This window comes from Papio anubis, chromosome 2 (assembly GCF_008728515.1).
Source record: "Papio anubis isolate 15944 chromosome 2, Panubis1.0, whole genome shotgun sequence".
NCBI classification, from domain to species: Eukaryota; Metazoa; Chordata; class Mammalia; order Primates; family Cercopithecidae; genus Papio; species Papio anubis.
In genome coordinates this window covers 65,976,262-66,003,481 of record NC_044977.1, presented here as the reverse complement: position 1 = coordinate 66,003,481, position 27,220 = coordinate 65,976,262, and the positions used below count along the sequence as shown (strand labels likewise).

The following is a 27,220-nucleotide window of genomic DNA, read 5'->3' as shown; positions in this document are numbered from 1 at the left end:
TGCACCAGGAGGACAAAGCGATGTTGACTACAGAGAACAACTGCACTAGGATAGGTATCAACCAAGCTTAGTACCATTACAAAACATATGCCCCTAACAGGAGGCACAAGCAGTACCTGGAGAGTAAATGAGATACATAAAGAAATGAGATCAAAGGAAACCAAGGGAAAATGGAGCAATGCTAAGAACCAATACAGCAACAACTTTGGTAGTTATGCTGCAAGGAGGCTTTCAAATAGGCACAAGCCAAATAGAGCCAAATTGACTGCTGTTAATAAACCTCTTTCTTCTAAACAGTGCATGGTATTTTGGCGGGGGCCAAACAATTGTGGCATAAATCAGCATGTACAATGTTGGCAAATGCTCACAAATTTGGAAGTCAATTGGAGAATATACTATAAATTTTCCCTGATAAATAAGAAATCACACTTTTTCATAGGTTACTATTAAATCAGTTTGTAAATGGAGGCAAAAATTTCCCAAAAGATATGAGGTTGGAATGATTGTTACTGAGATATTTTATGCATATTTATAATGAGCAAAGAGTAACCATTAGCTATGTGCCAGTTATAGTACTAAATGGCAGATGTTTATATATGTATATAGATATAAATATACCATATACCATTATAAACAATAAATTACAAATTATTTATATAGTATATAATATATATCAGTATATATTATATGTAAGAAATATAAATAGTATTTTATTATTTATAATAAATAATAAAATGGCCAGGTGCGGTGGCTCACGCCTGTAATCCCAGCACTTTGGGAGGCTAGGGCGGGCAGATTACCTGAGGTCGGGAGTTCGAGACCAGCCGACCAACATGGAGAAATTCTGTCTCTACTAAAAATACAAAATTAGCCAGGTATAGTGGCACATGCCTGTAATCCCAGCTACTCAGGAGGCTGAGGCAGGAGAATCACTTAAACCTGGGAGGCAGAGGTTGCAGTGAGCCGAGATGGTGCCACTGCACTCCAGCCTGGACAACAGAGTAAAACTCCGTCTCAAAAAAAAATCAATCTCATTATATATCACAACAACACTTTGGGATAGATACTAGGAGAAGTGGCGTATTATTGATAAAGGAACTGAGACAGAGAGTGGTGAAAACACGCCATGGTCAAGTAACTCATAACAACTAGGGTTGTTTGGATTTGGGCATGGGCAGTTTACTTACAACCGAAGCCCACTCTCTCAAACAGTCTACATTCTGCTTTTGTTTTATTACTTCTTAAACGTAATTTCTTAAGCTTTTAAGGCCAGTGACTACAAAAGACTTCATTTAGTGAAGAACTTCAAGATGAGCTGTTTCCATTCCTTGATCTCTGTATTCAAGTCACTGGGATTTCCTTTCTTTGCTCACCTGTTCTCTGCCCATCCTTCATACCTCCCTCTTCTACTACCATCTATTCTCCTTGTTCTAGTCCTTTCCAATTGCAATCCATCATGCCAAAATAAAGGTGCTCATTCTGCCTCTTCGCTTTTCAGACTGTACAAATAGATCCTCATTCCTGCATTGGTGTGGTCCTTACACCAGGACCCATCTCAAATGGGTGGTAACTGCTCCCCCAAAAGGTGAGTATAGAAATTAAGAGTAAGCATTTTAGTAACCTTTACAGCCATTTGTTAGAGTAATTTATATCTGTTGAATTTAATATGAAAGTGTGAGCTTGTGTGCCTTTTTCCATTTCATTCTAGTGACGCATTTTATAAAAGTATTAGTCTTCAATGGGTTAGGAAACAAAAATCAGTTTTCACAAGAGACAATTTGAGCATCACTTCTCTATTGTAAGGTGCCCAATTTGTTTGCCTGGACCTGAGAGTGTTCCAAGGACACAGGACTTTCACTTTTAAAACTGAAAGTCTTAAGCAAAACAGGACGAGCTGGTCACCATACTCTGCAGCCCTCAGTCCAAATTCCAAATTCTTCTGCGTGTTGTTTACAGTCCATTTTTATCTGACCTTCCTTTACCAGCCACCCTTACATTTTCCTTTTCCCCAGGGCATACCATTTTGTTTTTTTAAATATAGAATTGACAATTATAAGTCTCAGAGGTGGATGACATAATTTATCCCGGATGCCAACCCTGATCGCCTGCAGTTCCCACCCAAAGCACTGCATTGAAGCCTTGTCTGAGATCAGGCAATGCAGCATGGTGGGAGGGAGCATGGCTTTCAGACTAAGATGTAGGGTACAGGTCCTGCTGCACTGCTTTCCCATGCCTGGTTCTACGAAGATAGAATTTCCTCTATCATCCCATTTATTCTTTGTGATTGTTAATTTTATGTGTCAACTTGACTGTATTATGGGGTATTCAGATATTTGGTCAAATATTACTCTGGCTATGTCGATGAGGATGTTTCTGGATGAGATTAACATTTGAATCAGTAGGCAAAGTGAAGCAGATTGCTGTCCCCACTGTCATGGTCACCATCCAACCCGAGGAAGCTTGAACAGAATGAAAAGGAGGAGTAAGGAAGAATTTACTTTCTGCCTGTTTCCAAAGTGGACCTCAGTCTTCTCCTACATTCTGAATGGAACTTACAACACTGGCTCTCCTGGCTCTCAGGCCTTTGAACTCAGACTAGAACTACATCATCTGCTCTCCTGGGTTTCCAGCATGTAGATATCAGATTGTGGGAGTTCTCAGCCTCCATAATTGTGTCAGATAATTTCTAATTTATATATATAAATTACATAAAGTGGGTTAGCAAAGCACTGGCCACATCACTCGACTGCAGTAAAACTATTACTGCTATTTCAATGGACAGCAATGATATTGGCCCCATGGGTCCAAGGGCATGTGGGGCTGAGTGAGAAGGAAATGCATAGATGCAATCTATTTATCTCCCTTGCTTCAATTGGACAAAAAACTCATGTTGATTACTATTTAAAAGTTCTGCAATTACTTTTTTGATAGATCTATGTTAATTCTGTGTCAAAAATCCACACTGTTGAAAATAGATGGATAATGCCTGAGGATATCTTTCTTCTACTGCATGCGTTGTAATTATACTGTATGCCTTGCACTGTGTTGAATATGCACTCTTGATTAATATCTTTTTATAGAAAGAAACAAAAAGACAACCCATTCTCATTGTTGTTCTAAGACATCATAGTGGTTTTTTTTGACATACTAGATGTTACATTAAGTTTTATAATTTTGTTTTTAATTTATCTAGTTGATTTTGTTTTATTTTTTATTACTGAATCTATTATACACTAATTTACACTAGACTATTTACTAACATTAAGTAAATATTTTTGGCAAGGAAAAACTATTTCAATCAAACTGTGAAACTTTGCACTGTATGTAAAGTGCACTTTCAAAACCAAACTTTCATATACAATTTTATGCCATGACTTTCCTCTTGTTTTGTATCAGCATTTCTTGCAGGCCGTTAGGACAGAAGCTGCAGTTGTCACCAGTCTAGTCAAGTGTAAATCTTACATGCGGCACTTTCTACTGTTGGATGTAAAATCCTATAGAAAGTTGAAGGTCATTCTTTCCGTCTGCTCATTTTAAGCTGTGAGAAAATATTAACAGTCCCTTAAAAACAATGCTTGTGTTCTTTGGAAATTAAATATTGATATCCTGACAACCCACTACCTTAGATCAGATGTACCTAAGTTTTAACAATTTTAAAGCTTTACATTATCAATTATAATATTTATTTAAAAAATTATTAGTCTCCTATGGAATTCTGACCAGTTTCCTTAGACTACATATTTTTGTCCAAACCAGCACTGAACTGGTTCATCTCCATTGAGTTCTGCCACCTTTCAGTGGCAAAAGTAAGATTTTTGGTGACAGGTGAACCTGGGTTTAAATCTCATTTTGTGCCACTCTGTGATTCAGGACATGCTACTTATCTTTCATGTCCTCAATTTTAACATCTATAAAGTGGAGATATCTACTCTTTAGGAATTTTGTGCATATTGAATGAGAGAATCATTTTCAACAAACATGTATTCAGTCTCTATTCATCCTAGGCACTCTTCTAGGTGCTGAGGGTATAGGAGTGAGGAACAATCATCCTGATTCAAGTATTCATGCTGACTAGTAGTTAGTATACAGTGGGTCACTAGGATTGGCTTCCTTCCCTTTTAATCTCCAAACTATTTTATATTATATGCTATTGCCCACTAAATTATATACCCTTACTTATATTATTAGCTTTCCTTTTTAAGTACTTAGCCATGTACCTAACTAGGCTATTTGAGAGCTGGGATTATATCTTAGAATGATTTCTATTTATAATATTAGCAGTTCTATGCACCTAGGAGATAATCAGGAAAATTCACTGATGTAATCACTAGTGAATAACTGGCATTTTGTCTGGGGCAGATGGAGAGAAGAGGAGGTTTGCAGAGCAATAACATCATTCTAGTTCTTAACTTCAGAGGCAGATTCATTAATAACTTAACCTTGTCTTCACATCCTCTTGGGTACCCCAAAATGTGTCTGCTGAAACAGCATTGTTATTTTTGAGGCATGGCTAGTAGGCAAATATCCTCTGCGCTATTGGCATTTTTCTGCATACTCTAGCATGCAAATATTTATGTTTGAATTCAGAAAAATGTAAAAGCTTGAGTGACAGAACTTATACAAATAGCTATATTTTAAAGAGATATTTTTAAGACATCTTGCCTCAACATGTTACATTACCACAGGACTGAATTTTTCTAAATATTTAATTATAAAATCAACTTCCCTTGGACAACTAGAGTAAACTTATTTTATAATTTCCCTTCCACCCCTTTATATTTATACATGCATGTATTCATGTGTGTATGTAGACACACAAACCCACAACACATACCCCCCCCCCACATACACATGCATTTTCCCTGGATCCTAAAGTTGAAACTTATTCTTACTTTATATTATGTTAATACCAGAGAAACAGAAATGACATTAATCCAGTAGTAGGTGAGGTTTTCATCCAGCATTTGCTGTGTGGTGGGTATAAGTTTTCAATATATTATGATTGGGTTCCCTTTTTGGTAAATATAAAAGAAAGTCCTCAATAACATTTGTGCTCACAAATAGAAAATAATGAATCCTCTCTTTCTAAATCTCTTAAAGGTAAGTTCAAGAAATAATAAACACTCTTTGAAAGAGAGAATATATGGGGTCTTCAAAAAAGGTACTTGCACTTTACCAACATGTGACAATCATTTAATTTAAACTCTACCTATTATGGTTACAGAAGTCTACTCTCTGTAACTAAAATGTCACCAAACTTGGGGATTTTATAGATTTCTATAGGTTCAGATACTTTTTTCTGAATTATTTGTTTAGAGACAGAGATAAGTATGGTTTAATTATAGGATCAAAGAGACAAACTATGAAATACACACATAATCATATTGAAAATGTTTCGGTTTGTACTACCAGATTTTTGGATCTTCCTTTGTGTAATAATCACAACAAACTATTCACACTTTATGTAGTTACTAATTACGTAATTACTAGTTCTTGGAGAGTGTTCTCTATTGTTGATTGACACATCCAGCTGCCAACCAGATGTTGACACTTGGAACTGGATTTATCTAAAATCAACCTCCTTGCCATTGCTCCCCCGCTCAGGTTTTTCTTCCAATCATTCTTACTGTAAAGACCAGAGAAGTTATTTTTGAATCTTTACTTTCTTTCCCTGTTACATCCCACTATCCAATCCTATTGATTTTTCCTTCGTGGAATCCCTCTTTTTCACCATCACTTGCCTCAGGACCATATTACTGGACTTCTGTGTAACAAAATCTTTTCATTGGTCTCACTGTTCTATATCCTTCTGCAATTCCAATTCGTTCTATACACTGAGACAAAGACAAGCTTCCTAAACAACACTGTGAATATATCTCCATCTTTCCAATCCTTCTTTGACCCTCTTCAGGTAAGAGGCCCTTTACAATGCTCCAACATTCTGCTAAGATCTTATTCTAATATCTCACTGTCCTGAATACATTAAGAATAATAAATTAACATTCAGTGAATGCTTACACATGCATTAGCTCCTTTTACAAAAAAAAAAAAATCTTTTTCTGACATATACATACCAAGAAGCACACATAATTGTACCACTTGATGAATTTTCACATACTGAAAACATCTGTATTACCAGCACCTAAATTGTACTAGCTCTTTAAATCATCACAACTATTCTATGTGATGTTGTAATCTGCCTAGGAGAGGTCAGGTATAAATGGATGAGCTTGAATTTAAACCAAACTGTAAAAATCCAGAGCCTATGCCATTAGGCACATTTGTAAGCATCCCCTACATTTGATCCAAGCAAATCCATATATGCATTGTTCGTCAAACACTTTTTATGTATATGTTTGCCCCCATTCTCATGCTATTTTTGTAGCCTAAAATGTTCTCATTTCTTCTTCCTCCTTCCTTAACTCTCTGCCTCTTTCTCACTTTATCTTTTACTACTTTTTCAATAATCAGATCAAATCCTCCTACCCATTGCCTGGCATGTTTTTATAAAGTATAGGTTGCAAACAGAACCCAGACTTTGCAGCCAAATATGTCTGGGTTCAAATTTCACCTGGACCACTTACTAACATTTATTTTAAAAGTCTCAGCATTGTCCTCTTGTGAAAAGTAGATCTAAAAATAACCATACATTTGTTTTTTTCTAAATTGAAACATATCAAGTATAAAATGCCTACCACAATGCCTGGCAGGTAATAGCCACTCATTAAAAGGCAACTTTTGCTCTTGAGCCACTCCCATGCAGCTTTGGGGTCATGTGCATGTTGAACAGTCCCAGCCCACCTTGTTCACTAGCACTTGTTAGTCTTTTCCTTTCAAGATGCCTGAGGAGATGCACCATGTAGAGGAGGAGATGGAGACTTTCGTCTTTCAGGCAGAAATTGCCCAACTCATGTCTCTCATCATCAATACCTGCTACTAGAAAGAGATTTTCATATGGGAGTTGATCTCTAATGCTTCTGATGCCTTGGACAAGATTTGCTTTGAGAAGAACCTCACAGGACCTTCCAAGTCAGCCAGTGGTAAAGAGCTGAAAATTGACGTCATCACCAACCCTCAGGAACACACCCTAATTTGGTAGACACAGGCATTGGCATGACCAAGGCCGATCTCATAAACAATTTGGGAACTATCGCCAAATCTTGTGTTAAAGCATTTATGGAGGCTCCTCAGGCTGCTGCAGACATTTCCAGGCCTGGGCAATTTGGCGTTGGTTTTTATGCTGCTACCTGGAGGTAGAAAAAGTGGTTGTGATCATATAGCACAATGATGATGAACACTACGCCTGGGAGTCTTATACTAGAGGTTTCTTAACTGTATGTGCTGACCATGTTGATCCCATTGGCAGAGGCACCAAAGTGATCCTCCACTTTAAAGAAGACCAGACAGAGTATTTGTAAGTCAGGCAGGTCAAAGAAACACTCGTAGTTTACAGGCTATCCTATCACCCTTTGTTTGGAGAAGGAACGAGTGAAGGAAGTCAGTGATGATAAGGCAGGAAAAAAAAAAAGGTGAGAAAGAAGAGGATGATAAAGATGATGAGAAAAAGCTCAAGATTGAAGATGTGGGTTCAGGTGAGGAGGATAACAAGGATAAGAAAAAGAAAACCAAGAAGATCAACAACAACAACAACAACAAAAATGCATTGATCTGGAAGAACTAAATAAGACCAAGCCCATTTGGATCAGAAAGCCTGATGACATCACCCAGGAAGAGTATGGAGAATTCTATGAGAGCCTTGCCAGTGACTGGGAAGACTGTTTGCCAGTCAAGCACATCTCTGTAGAAGGTCAGTTGGAATTCAGGGCACTGTTATTCATCCCTCATCAGGCTCTCTTTGACCTCTCTGAGAAAATAGTAGGGCTTTCTTTGACCTCTTTGAGAACAACAGAGAAAAGAAAAACATCAGCCTCTATGTCCGGCATGTGCTATGATGAGCTGACACCAGAGTATCTCAGCTTTATCTGTGGTGTGGTTGACTTTGAAGATCTGCCCCTAAACAGCTCCCGAGAAGTGTTCCAGCAGAGCAGAATCCCGAAAGTCCACACAAAAACACTGTTGGGTAGTGCCATGAGCTCTTTTCTGAGCTGGCAGAAGATAAGGAATGTTATAAGAAATTCTATGAAGAATTCTCTAAAAATCTAAAGGTTGGAATCCATGAGGACTCTATTAACTGGTGATGCCTGTCTGAGCTGCTGCACTATCACACCACCCAGTCTGGAGATGAGATGACATCTCTGTCAGAGCATGTCTCTCACATGGAGATGGGAAGTCCATCTATGACATCACTGGCAAGAGCAAAGAGCAGGTGGCCAACTTTGCTTTTGTGGAGTGAGTGAGGAAGCAGGGCTTTGAGGCAGTATATATGACCAAGCTCACTGCTGAGCACTGCATGCGGCAGCTCAATAAGTTTGGTGGAAAGAGGCTGGTCTGTTACCTGGTAGGGTCTTAGGCTACCTGAGGATGGAGAAGAAGAAAATGGAGGAGAGCAAGGCAAAGTTTGAGAACCTCTGCAAGCTCCTGAAAGAAATCTTGAATAAGAAGATTGAGAAAGTGACAATCTCCAATAGTCTGTTTCTTCATCCTGCTGCACTGTGACTGGCACCTACAGCTGAACAGCAAATGTGAAGTAGATTGTGAAAGCTCAGACACTTTGAGACAACTCTATGATGGGCTACATGATGGCCAAAAAGCACCTGAAGATCAACCTTGACCAACCTACTGTGGAGACACTGCAGCAGAAGGCTGAGGCAGACAAGGACGACGAAGCTGTCAAAGACCTGGTGGTGCTGCTGTTTGAAACTGTGGGGCTCTCTTCTGACTTCTCCCTTGAGGATTCCCAGACCTACTCCAATAGCACCTACCATGAACAACCTAGGTCTAGCTATTGATGAAGATAAAGTGGCAGCACAGGAAGCCGGTGCTGCTGTTCCTGATACAATCCTCCCTCCTCACTCAAAGGCGACGAGGATGTGTCTTGCAGGGAGGCAGACTAGGAGTTTATACTTGGAAACCTGTGCCCTCTGAATAGTGTCCCCACGGCTCCCACTGCAGCCTTGAGTGGTCCTGTCTTACCTGGCTCCCTCTGCTGATGTCTTGTGTTTATTCTCTCCTGTCCTTGTGTCTAAGGCAGGAAACAAGGGCCTGTACTCCCATTCCCTCCCTAATTTCACAACAGCATTGGATGTTGCATATTATGGGTTTTTTGTTTATTTTGTTCTGAAATTGAAGTATGCAAAATAAAGAAGATGCAGTTTTATACAAAAAATTTAAAGGGATAACTCTTATTCTTAATAAGCCTTCAGCATCTCTCTCTCCCTTCAATAACTGTTAGTCTCCATCCAATATTTGGCTCTTGTCTGTACACAGCATGGTGGATTTTCTTTTTTGTTGTCTTAGATTTTACCAACTCCTGTTATTCTAATTCAACATCATTGTGTATATTCCTTGCATTTCCAAATAGGTAGTAAGCTCCTTGCTGGCAAGGACTACATGCTTATTTGCATTCTTCATTAAAGACATGTTCAGTAGCCACCCTATATGCATTTTTTGATTCATAAACATTCCGATTCCAGGGCAAATCAATGGATGACAAGGTCCTACACGACAGACAAAAATGACATCTAAAAGCAACCTGCACCAAATTTAATATTTTCAATAAAATTATTTTCCCAGTTGTACTGATACATTTATAACAGAACAGGTGACATGAATTGAGCTTCTTAGCTTAATCAAATTACCTGTGTCATCATAGTTCTGGAAAGAAGAAAAATGAATAATATGATTCTGACTCACTAATTCCATTAAAAGAATGAAGAATTTAACTTTCTGAGAAATAAAACTTCTGCTTTGAAAAATCCACAGGACTTAGTGCTGTTGTCTTTAAATTAATGATATAACCCCTTAGCTATAAGAAGCAGATATTGTACAGGTGTAAAAAGAAACACGCAGCCATGTAGAGAAAAAATAAACTGCATTTCTGGAATGGAAAGTAATCAGCCTGGAAATGTAAGAAATCGAGTAGGAAATGAATGAGAATCTTAACAAAGCATCAATATGCCAATTCTTGCCAATGGTTCTGTTCATTCAGGCAGGTAGTGAATGTTACAATTTGGTGGGAAAAATTCCTTTGAGATTTTTTTAAGGAGGAATAGTTTGAAAGCTGTTTGTGTCATAGTGTCAGGGTTTTTAGAAGCTGTCCCTCTGCTTATGGCTAATATTTTATGTAGCAGTGATATAAAGAAAAGATATTAAGTTATACGTATTTGAAATATTAACCACTGCTTCCAAGAAGGAATTATTCTTGCCCACTTAGCTCCTGAGCACTTGTGAACGGGCAGAGTCCAGGACATAAGGAAACGAAAATGAGAACAGAATTAGCAAGGATAAATTGGCCTAACTAACAAAGCTCTTATCCAGAGACCAGAGAGGAGAGACTGCAAAGGAGACTGCGAGGAAAGGTTTGGGGACCTTGGAATGAAAGAAGGGAGAGATTTTAGAGTAGCTCACTGGGGTTTGAAAAAGGCAAGGTGAGAAGAACATTAATTGCAAAAGATCTGTATCTTTTGTGCCTGTATCTGATATTCCTCTTTTGCCATTTTTGTGAGTGGCAAATGTAATAATAACGTGTACAATGGTTAATGCTGGTTTCATCAGCTGAGAACCACATCCTGCTTTAGAAAAGTCAGGAAACAAAAGAAAGCCCTCCCCTTCCTAAGAGCCCTCTATCTGCTTCTTAGGGGCTGCACCTTAGTGTTTGGGGTAACTCAGTGTACTAGTCCGTTTTCACACTGCCAATAAAGACATACTCAAGACTGGGAAGAAAAAGAGGTTTAATTGGACTTACAGTTCCATATGGCTGGGGAGGCCTCAGAATCATGGTGGGAGGTAAAAGGCACTTCTTGCATGGCAGTAGCAAAAGAAAAATGAGAGAAATGCAAAACCGGAAACCCCTGATAAAACCATCAGATCTCATGAGACTTATTCACTATCACGAGAACAGTAGGGTGGAAACCGCCACCATGATTCAAATTATCTTGCACTGGGTCCTTCCCACAATCCATGGGAATTATGGGAGTACAATTCAAGATGAGATTTGGGTGGAGACACAGAGCCAAACCATACCACTTAGTATAATAACAGCAGCAGCCCCAATAGCTGCTAATAATTTTTATTGAACACTTACTGCATGCTAGTGGGAAATGAATGAGTGCTGAGCACTCACATGGATCATCTCATTTTATTCTCACAGAAATATTTTGTGCTAAGTGCCATGATTATCACAAAATTAAAAAAAAAAAAGGCAACTGAGGATTATAGTGGCTAAGTAATTTTCCAATTGCACGCATACCAGTTTAGTGGTAGGGAATTGTTAGACTCCAAATCTATCACCTAAACTGCTACAAGGTTCTATACAATAAAATAGCAAACTCTGAGATGCATTTGTTGGGCACCACCAGGAAAGGCAAAGGCAAGATAATTCTAAAGGTCATGCTGCACTGTGATATTTTAGCATATTCTCACTAATAAAGAAGGAAAGGTATTCTGTTCTCAGTTGTTTTCAAACCTACATGTTAGTATTTTTGCCATAATAGGACAATTAGCTTCATTCTATTCAGCTTAACTTCTAAACTGAGAATCACAGAATGGTAGAACAAGATAGTAGTTTAGATAATATGCCTGATGCTTCCTTACAAATGAAGAAACTGAGGCCCAGAGAGATCCTATAACACTTAGTGACCAAGCCAGGACTAGAACCATGATCTTCAACTTTCTTTGGTTTTTTAAAGATAGAGTCTCGCTCTATCATCCAGGCTGGAGTGCAGTGGCACGATCTCAGCTCACTGCAACCTCCACCTCCAGAGTTCAAGCGATTCTTGTGCCTCAGCCACTGGAGTACCTGGGATTACATGCATGGGCCACCGTGCCCAGCCCATGATCTTCAACTTTGAAACTTGGGTTTGTTCCACTCTAGCACATTGATATGATGGGTAGCGTATTTCATTTTAACCCTGCTGGACGACTGTTTAATTGAAGGTACCCCTTGTCAGCCCTAGTAATCACAGAAGATTCCTAGTAAGGAATCACAGAAGACTCTAGAGATTTAAATAAGTGGTTCAAATTATCACCTGACCTACAGAATGGAAGACGATATTTGCAAACCACATATCCAACCAAGGAGTGGTATTTAGAATATGCTTAAAAACTGTCAAAACCCAATGTCAAAAGAACATGCAATCCCAATTTGCACATGGGCAAAAGACACAGACATTTCACCAAAGAGGATATATAGATTCTGAGTAGCACATGAAAAGATATTCAACATCATTGGCCATTATAGAAATTCAAATTAAAACCACAATGAGATATAATTACACAGCTATCAGAACGGTTAAAATAATAGTGAGAACAACAAAGACTTCCAAGGATTAGGAGGAACTGAATCACTGATAAATTGCTGATAGGCATGTAAAATGGTCCAGGCACTGTGGAAAACAGTTTGGCAGTCTCTTAAAAAACTAAACATGCAAGTCCCATATGACCCAGCAATTGCACCCTTGGGCATTTATCCTAGAGAAATGAAAACTTATGTTTACTAAAATTCCTGTATGTTAATGTTTATAGCAGCTTTATTCATAATAGCTAAGAACTGGAAACAATCCAGATGTCCTTCAGTGGAGAATGGGTAAACAAATAATAGTGTATATGCAGTGAAATTCTAGGAAAGAAGTATTGATACATAAAGCAACCAGGCTGAATTTCCAGAGAATTATGTTGAGTGAAAAAAGCCAATCCCCAATGTTTATACATTGTATCATTTTATGTATATAACAAACTTGATGTGAAAAAAATAGATAGAGGGAAAGCAAGTTAGTATTTGCCAGGAGTTAAAAAGAGGATGGGCATGGAAGGGAAATGCTGTGTCTATAAAAGCGCACATGAAAAATCCTATTTTAGTTACCTCCTCTGCACCCCATTAGTAAGAGGGATATGGGAATTGCCCAACACTGGACTAATGAGATTGACAGCAGTTTACTAGTCACATATACTCACAGCCAGGGAGAGGAGGACACCGTGCATGCAGAATCACATAGGAGCATGTGCACCCTGGAACGGAGTGAACACCCAGCAGCTGTTAGAGTCAGGCTTTGTACCACCAAGACGATGGAGTGATGACCCTTAGTTCCCATGGGAGGTTGTGGTTGCGTTATTTGAATAAGTTTGCTGTCTTCCAGGAAACTGAAACATTCCACTTAGGAATAAGCAGAAATTGCGCATGGTCTCCATGATAAGGAGGGCCATTTGGTCAGGGGGCTTTATCCACAGGAGGAGAGTAGGGAAGAGAGCTTGTGGCTAGGCCACTTGAATTCTTCCTGGTTTTCTCCAGGCACATACAACAGTGGGCCTTAATTTTAGGCTCTTTACCACAAATCCCATAGTAAAGGAAATATTCTGTATGTTGGCTGCATCAGTGGAAATAACCTTGCTGTGATAGGATACTATAGATTTGCAAGACATTACCACTGGAGGAAATTGGGCAGGACAAACAGTTAGGAGTAGTATAGTGGATTAGAAGAGAAAGAGACTTTGCCGTCACTTGGTCTTATTTCAGAAATAGAAATCAGTTCTGAAACATTGGTAGGACAGCTTCCAGAACACTTGCAAATCTCAAAAGATTATCACAAAAATTAACAATTATTCTTTTTATGCATTTTTCACCTTCTATTGTCCATTAGTTTTTGTACATAAATCAAAAGGTGCAAAAGAGGTAAAAGAGATGGTACTCTTTCTTGAGGTAGGTCCGGTTTGGCAGTTTCTAAACATATGAATGCATCAGAGAAACTATAAGATAACGTAATCCAGTGTGGTTCTCACTAGTACAATACAAAAGTGCGCAGTGAGGGCTGAGAGAGTTTAGGATTTGGTGTACCTATCTGGCAGGGAAAAGCAATGCACAATCATCATAATAGAATTGTGCAGAGAGAAAGGAAAAAGAATAGACTTTGAGGTATAAATAGATGCCATAAAATGTACAAAAATATGTATGTTAAGGGACAACAATTAACCAAGTTCAAAAAGAAGTTTCTCTGATAAGTATAGTTCAGTGGCTAAAATGTCAGATTACGGAATTGAACTGCTTGGCTTCAAATACAGATATTTCCTCTTCACCAACTATTTAACTTTGGACAAGCTATATAACTTTTCGAAGGCTCATTTCCTTATCCATAAGAAGGAATAAAAACAGTACTAATAGCCCTTTTACAAAAAAAATAAATGTAGAGACAGGCTCTTGCTCTGTTGCTCAGGCTGGAGTACAGTGGCACAATCGTAGCTCACTGCAGCCTTGAACTCCTGGGCTCAATTCATCCTCTCACCTCAGCCTCCAGAGTAGCTGGGACTACAGGCATGCGTCACCATGCCTGGCTAATTTTTAAAAATGATTTTATAGAGATAGGGCCTCTCTATGTTGCTCAGGCTGGTTTTAAACTCCTGGCCTCAAGTAATCCTCCTGCCTTGGCTTCCCAAAGTGTTGAGATTACAGGCGTGAGCTACCTCACTGGCCTAATACTCATTTTTTATAGGATGGTTGTAATGTTCCAAAGTGAAAATGGGTACAAAGGTTTCCTCACAGTGCCTAACATATAATTTGTGCTTGATAATCACTAACAACAATATACAAGGTGCATAGGTGTGATTGTACCAGATAATCAGGCATTTAAAATGTCAGGATCGGAAATCTCAACTTGACGGGCCCAGGCAATGATGAAGAGCCATGGAACATTTTTCAAAAGGGTTTACAATTCATTGGATAAAATATGAAGACTGAAACATTTGTTGATACACTAGAACTCTTCCCAATTGTTGCTTTTCACAATCACTCAACAACATAGTCATTATTTTCTCTTCCTCACAGATAAGGAAACTGAGGCTCAAAGGCAGTGAGTTGCTCAAGTTTGTACACAGAGAAAGGCAAGCACCAGTATTCTAGCTCCTTTCCCACAGCTCTTTTATATCACTCATGGCTTTCATTATAGATGGATATCCATCTATCATCTATAACCACAGGTTGTTGTTGCCTGATGGCTACTCCTGAAACAAGCTTCCCATCAGCACAGGGAATGAAGGGTGCACATCTGAAAAAGTAAGCAAATGGCATAAGTGAAAGGTCATTATTTTATTTATTTATTTATTTTTGAGACAAGAGTCTCACTCTGTCGGCCAGGCAGGAGTGCAGTGGCACAATCTCAGCTCACTGCAACCTCTGTCTCCTGGGCTCAAGCAATTCTCCTGCCTCAGTCTCCCAAGTAGCTGGGATTACAGGTGTGTGCCACCTCACCTGGGTAGTTTTTGTATTTTTAGTAGAGACAGCGTTTCACCATGTTGGCCTGGCTGGTCTCAAACTCCTGACCTCAGGTAATCCACCCTTCTCAGCCTCCCAAAGTGCTGGGATTACAGTCATTAGCCAACATGCCTGGCCGAAAGGTCATTATTACATATAATGAAAGTAATCATTTAGGATCATTAATCTTGTAGAATAAATGATAGAAGGAAGAGAGGTTGAAGCTGGTTGACTATGATATCACAATGAGCCAAGAATATTAGAAGAACTTCTTCCTTGGTGTTATTGGTTATTGAAACAGACAGAAAGAACAACTGGAAACATTTGAAGGAAGAACCTATACAAAAATCAATGTATATTTCAAGGCAAATGTTCTCAATCTCAGAACAGTGACTTCCACACTTTGATATTCTGTATACTGATTAAATTACCTCTTCCAAAATGTTCTCCCCAAAATTAAAAACCACCTTCAATGTAATTATGAGGAGCCAAAGATCCTTAAGTCACTATTCAATTATAATGATTAGTATGAAATGCTACTATTATCTCCCCATTTGGACAAAGGTCCTAGCCACATGCAAGCTTTTGAGAGGTTCTTCGTCTAATTTTCTTCCTCCCAAACCACACATTTTCTAGGAGAATGGTAATTATATTGTAAACATTTGGCTTTGCCATTGTTGCTAACAGCATTACAATTCTCTAACAATAAACCTGAAATTTTCCATGAAATACAAACACAATCGTCTGTCAAAGCCCTTTTTAGTTCACAAAGACTTAGAAAAAAGAATTCTTGGATTTTTCTCAAAAATACACAAAAAGAAATGACATTTTAATAGTTCTTTTCCTTGTTTCAATGTTTTAATGAATCTTGTCTATAATTTCCAACTCCGAATATTACTGACTGAGCAATCACATTCTTCTCGTATTTTAACATGCAGGTGAATTTGACAATTAGAAATTTATTTATTTGACAATTAGAAACATGATTAACTATAAATTCAAGGCTTGGCTTTGATTTCTAAAGAAATGAGCTACACTAAGTTTTAGAATAATGTAGTGATAGTGAAGGAAAATAAAAACAATGTGATAAGGTGTAAAACTGACTAGAAAACAATTTAAGTCCAAAGAGCTAATTCAGTTCACCAATAATCATAGAACTAATTTCTAACTTTGGCAAAACTTACTTTTAAAATTTCACTGATATATAGGCAAAAACTGTGGTCAGTACTTCAGAAATGAACGATTTAGTCACTCTGATGAGATAGTAGAATTTCCGTATATGTAACGGAACCCAAATTAATTTGGGAATGTTTAGAGTGTTTTTACCCCCTCCACAGAGTTTCTCGATTGGCACAACTGTCTTCTCTCTTCCTTCCACTTCCTAACGAGCAGATATTCCATCCCATTATTTTGTAAAGAAGCTACGCCGATTTATAGGATACAGGAATGGATGGAGAAGTAGGGGAGAGGAGACCTAGAAAGGACTGGATGCTATAGGGATGGAAAAAGATCTGAAAATTTTGTGGACAGGGAAACTTTGTAGCACATGTGAGGGAATTGGGTAGAAAAGATAACAAAATGCTACTATCTCCACCGAAAATGTTGCTAGATCCCCTTTTTGTAGGGTTGCCAGGTACAAAAATGTTTACAGGATTCACAGTTGAATTTCAAGTAAACAACAAATAATTTTTTAGGATAAACATGTACCAAAGATCATTGATTCATTCCATACATTTTATTTTCCTTTTCTTTCTTTTCTTTCTGTTTCTTTTCAAATATTTTGGCTAAATCTAGCAGCCCTGTCTAACATTTTTGATTAATGGATGGCTTCTTTTAAAATTTGACATGGTCTTCTCTGAGATAGGACGAGGCAGACACAGCTTTTAACGGGCCTCATTTTGAACAATAAGCATAAGTCCAATGTCTTGGGAAATTCCTGAAGTTGGGTAAAACCTGGCTCTCGAATATCTTAAATTTGCTGTGATAGATCCTTGGTATCCAAAAGTCTGAGTGTTTAAGCATGAGCAAACTAACAATAATAATAATTTAATAAAAGTTCAAAACTTCATAAAATGTAATAATATAATCTGTTGCAATAAATTTATTTTTGTTTCCCAGGGAGTTCATCCCATAATTAAAGCAATTATGGAAAGAAACAGATGTATACAGTAAGGTCAGCTTTACTATAATTATTCACTCTCTATATTTAGCTGGAATTTTTAAAAAAAAACAAAGTTCATTTCCACAGCAGAACAGAGAAGGATTGTTCAATTGCAATTTTACTTACATATTTTAAAATTTAAATTTTGAGAAATTATATGCACGAAGCTGTGATTTAGCTTTCTTTTTGAGTTCACCAAAGAGCGATAGAACTGTCCATGAAATATGGGGCATCACTGCATTCAAAAGGTGCTATAATTAATCACAATAAGTTTTCTTAACAGTTTAGGAAAATATAGAATATCCATACTATAAGCTCTCAGCCTCAGCCATCTGTATTTTACTGTTATAGTAGATTAAACAGGAAAGTTGAAGGGTCTTTTGTTTCTTTTTCTTTTTAGCTTTCCTAATGGATTTCTCTTCTACCCTTAGATGTTGGTACTTATTCCTATATTCTGCCTACAAACCTTGGACAGCCCTTCACTGAACTTCAGATAAGGCTCCAAGTGCCTTTCCTGTCTGACAAGGCTCCTTGTCATGTGAGCCCTGCTACCTTCTGAGATCAACCCTTGCTCCTTTTAGTTCAGGAACATTGAACATGGTGATCTTTCTGGGTAGAAAGCAAACCCTTCCCAACTTCTGCAACCCTATCAAACTAACTCCTACTTATTCTCCCTGTCTCTGCTTAGAAGACACTTCTTCTGAGAAGCCATGCTTAACCAAGATGGACCAGGTGAACCTATAATTAGCTCCAATCTTGACCTTACATGAGACACAACAATTACTAAAATCAATTGTAAATGTTCATTTGTTCATATGTCCCACTAGGGAGAAAGTTCCTTTAGGACAGAATCTTATTTATAACATTATCTCTAGTAACTTAACACAGTCTTCACATAGAACAAGTCCTCAATAACTATTGTTGAATGAATGAGCAAATAAATGATGTTTGTGCTGCTAGGAATGTAATTTGCTCCAGCAGATTTTCCAATGGCAAACTGGTTGCATCAGCAATGCAAACACAGCCATTCCAACTAAAAACCATTGAATATTGCTACTATTAGCAAAAAATCAGTGGAATTCAGGCATCAATGTTTTGTCTGCTTTTGGTACAATCTGTTCCTTTGAAAAATACCCATAGAAATGTGGTTTACTTCAGATGCAGCCAACTGTGCTCCTCTCCTGTGTCATGAATTACAGCTGTGAAGCTATATTAGTTTCTATCATCACTGAATAGAGTGATACCACCACCTATTAAATCCCCCACCTTGGGAAGTCATGCAAATGGCTCAGACATCTATGCAAACTATCAATCAATGAATGGTTCAGTTCATTTTTAATTTTGAGTCATACTGCAACTGAGGCTGTGGCCACAAAGTCAATATTTGACTATTGGAAGCTTAAATTGTTATCCAGGATGATAACTGTTCAATTGGTCAATTGCCCAGAAGATAATCCCATTGGCTGCACTAATAACAGACAAAATTAGTTATATTTTAAAAATATTTTTAGTATTTTGAAGGCTGGTTCAAATAGACCAATTAAAATCTGCTCATTGGCTGAGCAATCAACCTGCCAATATCAGCCATGAGTCACTACCGAGACTCAGATGATGGTGAGTGAGTTAAGATGAAAAATTTGATAATTGATATAGGTTTCTACATTTGATTATATGTCCTTTAAATGGAGGAAGACTAGAATAGGAAATAAGAAGATCCTGATATTTGCCTGAGTCTGATTTTGCAGAAAACAAAACAGAAAATCAAATAAATAAATAAATTCATACTTATTTAAAAACAAAAAGGGTGTTTTCCTCTCCCTCCAATTATTAATAACTTAATATGGCAGGATAAGCTCAATTATTATATATATTGATTCAAAATAGCCTAAAAGTAAGGTGTTCTCCTATATTGTTCTAGTTTAGTGATAAGCATCATAACATATAACCTTCATTCATGGAGAGCTTAGACAATAATGGAGCAGTTTCAGCAATTTTCATAATTTACTATCATTGTTGGGATGAGATGCGATAGCAGGGATGATCTTATATTATTGCTTCTTGAGTGATCTGGGATATATAACCCAACTGAGTTTAAATACCAGCTAACTACCTTTAAAGTGCCTAGGGAATTGAAGTAACTATATTTCTGAATATTTGTACCAAAGAGGATCAACCTATCAGATTGAATATAGGCTTTCCACTTATCTATTTTGTTTTGAGCACTACCCATTTGAAAGCTCTCTGGTGTTATTTTAAAGCCTGTTATGATAAACTTATTAGACACTGATGGAATATATTCAGCCAGATGTAATGGGAAAAAAAAATACCTAGGCTTCACCTGGGCTATTTTCTTGAGCTTTATAAAAGAAATACCAAATAGTTAATGTTGCTTTGGTATTTAGTATCGTAGTCTGGGGAACCTTGGAAATAATCTATCCCATATACGTCAAGCACGGCATAAACAAGCTTCAGTTAAGGACAGACTGCATCTATGAAAGTGTTTCCATAAGATCATGGTACCATATTTTTAGCGTACCGTTTCTATGTTTAGATATAAGATACACACATACCATTGTGTCACAATTGCCTGCGGTATCCGGGACAGTCACCTGCAGTACAGGTTTGCTGCCTAGGAACAATAGGTTGTACCATATAGCCGAGGTGTGTAGTGGCCCACATTATACAGGTTTCTGTCACTCTATGATGTTCACACAACAAAGGCATCATCCTATCAATGCATTTCTCAGAATAGAGCCCTGTTGTAAAGCGAAACATGACTGTATCTTCAGTTGATTTATATTTTCTGATTACATAAGGATGTCTGTTAAGAAATGCCAAAAGATAATTATAAGTAAGCTCAATTAATTCATAAATGTGGCCTCTGAGTCTTCCAAATTCTCAGCCATTTTGCTTTCAGGAAACCTGTACTGAGTCACAGTGTCATTTTTTTAAAAAAACATTTTAACTGTCTTAGAGTCTGACAGATGTATAACAGAAAGCATTTGAAAGGGAAATGTTTTACTTAAGTAAGTTGCAATGCTAAAAACACTGTCAAAACAGTACAAAATACTTCACTTCAAATCATTAGCGCTTTAAAAACACACCTAGAATGCATAACTCCCCAAATCATCAACTAATCCTCATTTCAGAATTGTTAGTAATTGATAAGGACATGGCGTTCTTTTGGAGTGAAAAAATCCAAAAGAAAATAACCAAAAACTAACTAGGGATGATCCCTCTAGCACCTGCTTTTATTGCTAGTGCAACACTGACCTAAGGTATTTGGGATGGGAACTTCTCCTGGATATGCATATGGAAGAATAGCCCTGTATCCTCAAGGACTCCAATTTGGAAATCTTACTTCTTAACCCCTCTAACTTCCATGATTTTTCATTGAAGCAAAGCATTCAAATACCTATAAATTTCTCCAAATGGCTAGGGTACCTCCTTACTTGACTTTGAGCATCATTTGTGTTCAGAAGCCTCCATTATTATCATTTATAGACTTCAGGATTAGAGACTCACAGTCACCCCTTTCTTTCAGCTCTAAAATGTGGAAATAATCTAAATGTATCCCAGACTATTTTATTTTAAAATGTAGCCCTTTCAACCCAACCCAACCCAGCTCTCTCTCTTGCTAGATTTAATTTTCTCCATAGCAGAAAGCACCATCAGACCTATGAAGTATTTCATTCATTTATCTATCTCTACTAACTAGGATGTAAGCTCACATAATGAAGGGGTTTTGTCCATTTTTTGTTCATTGCTGTACCCCCAGAAACTCATTAAGTATGCAGGCCTAACAAATACCTGTTGAATAGAAATGAGTCACTATATACACATACAATAATAAACTACTAGTTAATCAAGGCAGTCAAGTGGAAATCAAATCTAGACTTGGGGAAGGAGAGATTTAATTCAAAAATGCTACTGAAATATGAGGAAATGAGAAGAGGGGTCACTGCGTTTGAGAGATCACTCTGATCCAAAGATTGGCGGATGTCTCAAAGATCAGGCAAAAAAAGGTTTTTGCTTTGTCGGAGAGAGTAAACAAGATTAGAAAGAACTGAATGTGGGAAAGGGAGTGAGCAGGTGTCATCTTTGCAAGGTTGGTCAGAGAATCTTTTTCCCTGAGGTCAACCCGTTCTTCACAGGGACTGTTAAGAAGGTGCTATTCTGCATTTTAATGGTGGCTCAGGATGAGTCAATGTCCCAGGGCCTATGGGAGTGAGAAGCCTGATTACAGTTTGGTCAAGTCAATAGGTATTTTGTCCAGATTGTCCAATGGAGGCCGAACATTTCAGCTAATCATTGATGAGATAATGAATAAGGATTTGCAGGTCTGTGTTTGACCTTGACCTAACTAAGCAAGGTGAGGGAGCATCTGCAAATCTTGTAAAAGTAATATGAAAGGTCATATGTGATTTTTTGCAGTAAGTCATTTCCCCTAACATAAAAAGGTGGTGGGATTTCTTGACTGCTGCTATTTTCCAGGAGCATAGGACTTGGATAAAGTTAAACATTTTCAAGTGGTTTAGTTCTATACTACCAACAATGAAAAAAGAATAAAAGTTCCAAGTAAAAAATGTAATCAAACAAGAAATGAAACATATAGAAACTATGTTGTACATCCCATATATCAAGTATATTGTGTTATATATTTTTTCTCATTCCAGCTCTGTCACTTAGTAGAAGTTGCCTCATTCACGTATTTACCATGACACTAAACACAAAGACAACAGCATGGAAATGTGTGCAATTTTGCTGGCTATTCCTTTCTGTGAGCACATGCCCCAAATGAATGGGAGATGGGAATATATTCTTCCCAAGTTTCATGGTACTACTTGCAATTCTCCTATTTTTTATATACAAGGAAACTCATGCACAAACCAGCTACTTTTATGTGGTGTCTCCATCTTAGTAAATGACAAGTTGACAGGTTCAGTTGCTTCGACCCCCAGTCTGAGGCCACCCTTACTCCTCCTATCTTTTGTCCACACTACATATTGAATCTACCCACAAATCCCATCGCTTCTACCTTTAAAACACATGCGGAATCTGACCACTTTTCACCAGTCACTCCCCTACCCTGGTCTGAGGACATCAGCTGTGTTTTTCTAATTGCCTCCTTCATGCCTGCATGATCCTTCAGCAGAGCTTCTGTCTCCCTGCTCCTTCTGCCTAGAATGTCCTCTCCCCATCACAGCTCTCTCCCGAATCTTTGGTTCTTGCCTCTGATGTCACCCATCAGAGAAGTCTTCGCTGATCATCCCATGTACCTATGTAAAATAACAACCTCCTTATCCCTTAGCATTCCCTTCCTCTGCTTTATTTTTCGCTATAGCACTACCTACTTGGATTCATTCATTCTTTCTCTCTCATTCTATTACCAATTGTTTTCATTGCTGTATCTCCAGCACCTAAAACAGCATCTGATATAGACAAGGATTTCAATAGATATTTGTTGAATAATAAATGATTTATATTTTAATGAAATTTAAAGTTCTCTGTACAACTGTTTTGCTTTGAGAGATAAGAAGGAAAAAAGGAGAGCAAATTGTTAGCACTGCTAAAGAATTTTTCACAGACTTTCATGATTATTACCCCTTAGAAAAAAGAAAAATACCTACCACATTGAAATAAAATATCACATTTTTTTTGTTGTTTAAACTCAATTATGAATCTTACATAAGTGCTGTAATACCAAGCTTACTTTTTTCTTTCTTTTTTTTTTGGAGACAGTGTCTTGCTCTGTCACCCAGGCTGGAGTGCCGTGGCATGATCTTGGCTCACTGCAATCTCTGCCTCCCAGGATCAAGCCATCCTCCCACTCAGCCTCCTGAGTAGCTGGGACTACAGATGCACATCACCACACCTAACTAATATTTTGTATTTTTCTTTTTTTTGCAGTGACAGGGTTTCACCATGTTATCCAGGCTAGTCTCGAACTCCTGAGCTCAAGCGATCCACCTGCCTCCCAAAGTGCACCTGGCCTAAGCTTACATTTTAAGCACCATTCAGATGGGTATCATTTCAGATCTTACTCATCATTATATACCCAATATCTGCTACAGGAAAAAAAGTTGGCACAACTCGAACAGAAAAAGTTTAGATTTTCTAAATTTGTATTTTCTATCAGTTGGGCCACTAGTCATTAGTTCTATATTCTATATACTCCCCAGATTGGTTCAGGAAGATAAGGCACTGAGAGATATGCTCCAGCTCCTAAGGGAAAATTCTGATTAGGGTTGGACCAATTAGGAGTAAGCCATGCTTTTATGGAGAGGGATATGAAGAGGGAAGCCTACAAAAGGTCTAAGAGCTGAACCCAGACAGAACCTTGTAGAAATGGCATAAAATCTGTTCTGTTTGCATGATGTTCTAAGATCTGACTCTACATCTCACTCCCCTTGAGTAGGAGCCTTGGCCAGGCCCAATTGTGCAGTAAGCCATTGATAGGATTTCATTCACAGCTGCATTCATTGTTGGGAGAAGGAAGCTAGGACCATGGGAAAATCTTGTCCAGGGATGAGGAGTGGAAGAATAAGTCTAAGAATCTAGATGTGAATTTCCTTTATTGATAAAAATCCAATAAATAAACCTCTCTATGAGTGGCCTAGGGAGAACAGAAATAAAAACTCTGAATTTTTTAGACTGGTTCAAATCTATTCTATAAGTCATCTGAAAAAAAGTTTTCATCTTGATAATAATAAATTGATATTAATATTTGATAATTTTTGTGCTTATTAAAATATAATTATCAACCTGGTGCCAAAGATTTACAAAAAGTAGGCAGTCACAAGACTCATAGAAGTGTAAATTAGTACAAAGTTTATAGAGGGCAAATTGGTAATATGCATCCCAACCATTACCATGTCCATGCCCTTTTCATCCACACATTTCATTTCTGAGATTTCTATTGTGCCCTTCTGTCCAAAATTTATAGATGTGCAAAAATAATTTACATAGAAGATATTTTTCAAGGTTGTTTAAAACAGCAAAATTTGGAAGCAATCTAAATGTCCAACAAAGATGAATAATTTTAAAAATTACAGAGTATCCATGAACTAAAGTGTATTATTAAAGTATATTATTATTTTAAAAATACTGCGTAGGGCAAACTGTAAGCTGGTCAAACAAAGAATAAATTACCCAGGCCAGGCTTGGGAGTTGCCAGTTTAAAATCTCTTAAACTCAGCATAAACATAGAGTTCTTCCTGCTTGTGTTTGTTTTGTTCTTTCAGCCTGGAACATTTTTCTTTGCCTAACTCATTTTTCTTTGCCTAACTCTACCACCAAAGCTGTCCTCTTTCTTCAAATCTCGTCTCTTTCTTTGATTTTAAATATTTTAATACCTTTAATTCATTTCCAACTTCAAAGTATTTTTGTAATTTTGATGTATAAATTGAGATTTCTAATATTTCTTCCAAATCAGAAGATCCAACAGTGCAAGGCCAGTGTTCTCACACGGAATTAATGGGTTGGAGCCAGGTGATGGTGAGAATGTTTAACAACCATTAGAACACCAGCACCAAGCAGGCAGAGGAGCCTCCAGCTGCAGTGCTGGAGCATGGCTCTGGTTTTTAACTTCTAGTTGTTGGATCACTGGGTCATCCTAGTAGTTCCTGGGAGATAATCCATGGCATGTGGGGGCTCTTGGGGAATAGAGCACTCATGAACTCTGGGTAAAACAATTTACCCACAGTTGTGTGTCTTGCGTTAAGAATGTTTTAGAACAAGTGTAATCAGAGACTTGCTCAAGACCCCAGAGGTGACTCTGAGTCCAGTGATCTTTCCATTCTTTCGTTCAATCCAGAAGAAAGAATGTCACTTTGAATTCTAATAGAATATTAAAGGACAAATTGGAGACAGGAAGCAAAAACAAATTGTTGTAGTCTGTGTGTCCAATAAATGAGGTGGCTGGGAGAACCAATGAAGATCATGGGATTGACAAGAGAGGAACACATGTCTCCATTTCTGCCCATCAAAAGCTTCTAGAGATGAAAGAAGGCAACTACTACATGGTTTTTTAATGGATGCAATTTATACTTAGGAGAAAACAGCCTTTTGTAGATTAGCATTCAAAGAAATTCTGCTTTCTTTTTCTGGTCTACTGACCTTAACAGGGTTTCATTTATTTTGTGCTCTCTTGCTTTCATGTTTAAACACCATTTTCTCTCCCCACAATAAAGTATAACAATGATAAAAACTAAGTTTCAAAAAGCTTTCTAAGCATACCATTGAAACTGTTACATTTCTCCTCAAGAGCAACATATTCGACTCCCCCTTTTATTAACTCTAATAACATTCAATTATTGTGCAAAGTTCCTAAACTTCATTTCAAAGGCAGCCATCTGGGAAGGAAGTCATGCTCAGAAACTTTTCCAGAACCAGTCTTCAAACTAGATACCTTCAATGTACAATTCAGTGTAATTCTGGCCCCCTGACTACACTGATGGGTTCAGAAATGCATGCAAGACCTTTTTTTGTCTTGGAGCTGGGAAGCTCTTGCTAGAACTACATAGGAAGAGAAGCTTTCCCCATGGAATTTCTGAGATTTCTTTCCTTATAATGCATAAAAATGCCTGATAGAGCTCCCCAGGACCTTACATCATCAGTCTTCATCTTTGGAGCCAAGAAAGAGAGGCAGAATCTGGAAATGACTTGATCTCCTGGATGCAACCATGCCTGAAACTATTGTACCTCCATTAACCATTTTTTTTTGTTTGGACTAGAGCCAGTCTGAACTGAGATTTTGGTAGTTGATGAATACATTTGAGATTAAATCTCGTGAATATGTGTGATGGTGTTGTTACTAACTACTGATTACAAATAGTGACAAATGGACCATTTCCTTCAACATACAACTTCAAAATACTGAAAAGAATAAACTAAAACTGCCAAAAAGGGAGAGGAGGGGAATGATTAAATTAGCTACATAGGAAAGTCATCTGTCCATAAGCACTCTCAAAATAATTGATCCTATTTGAAGACTGTATTAGTTCATTTTCATGCGGCCGATAAAGACATACCCAAGACTGGGCAATTTACAAAAGAAAGAGGTTTATTAGACTTACAGTTCCATATGGCTGGGGAGGCCTCACAATCATGGTGGAAGGTGAAAGGCAAACAGGAGCAAGTCACATCTTACATGGATGGCAGCAGGCAAAGACAGCTTGTGCAGGGAAACTCCAGTTTTTATAACTATCAAATCTCAGAAACATACACTATCACAAGAACAGCTGGGGAAAGACTGACCCCCATGATTCAATTACCTCTCACCAGGTTCCTCTAATGATACATGGGAATTTTGGACACAATATTCATATCAAGATGCTAACTTGGTACAAAATAGGATACCTCACTAACTTTTTTTTTTATTTAAACTAACACTGCAATAATTACCTTTCTCTATTAGCCTCTTTTTTGAGAAATGAGTCTTGCTCCTGTCACTCAGGTTAGAATGCAATAGCATGATCTCGGCTCACTGCCAGCCTCCACCTGCCAGATTCAGCAATTCTCCTGCCCTCAACCTCCTGAGTAGCTGGGACTACAGGTGTATTACCATGCCTGTGAATTTTTGTATTTTAGTAGAGATGGGGTTTCACCATGCTGGCCCAGCTGGTTTCGAACCTCTGTGCTTGATCCCACCTGCCTCAGCCTCCCAGTGCTGGGATATAGGCGTGAGTTATAGCTGGGCC

At 37.9% G+C, this 27,220-nt stretch overlaps 1 pseudogene; it reads left to right on the top strand.

The window, feature by feature from the left end:
- Window positions 1-5,419: 5,419 nt before the first annotated feature.
- Window positions 5,420-10,877, top strand: LOC101001132 (annotated as a pseudogene).
- Window positions 10,878-27,220: the final 16,343 nt, after the last annotated feature.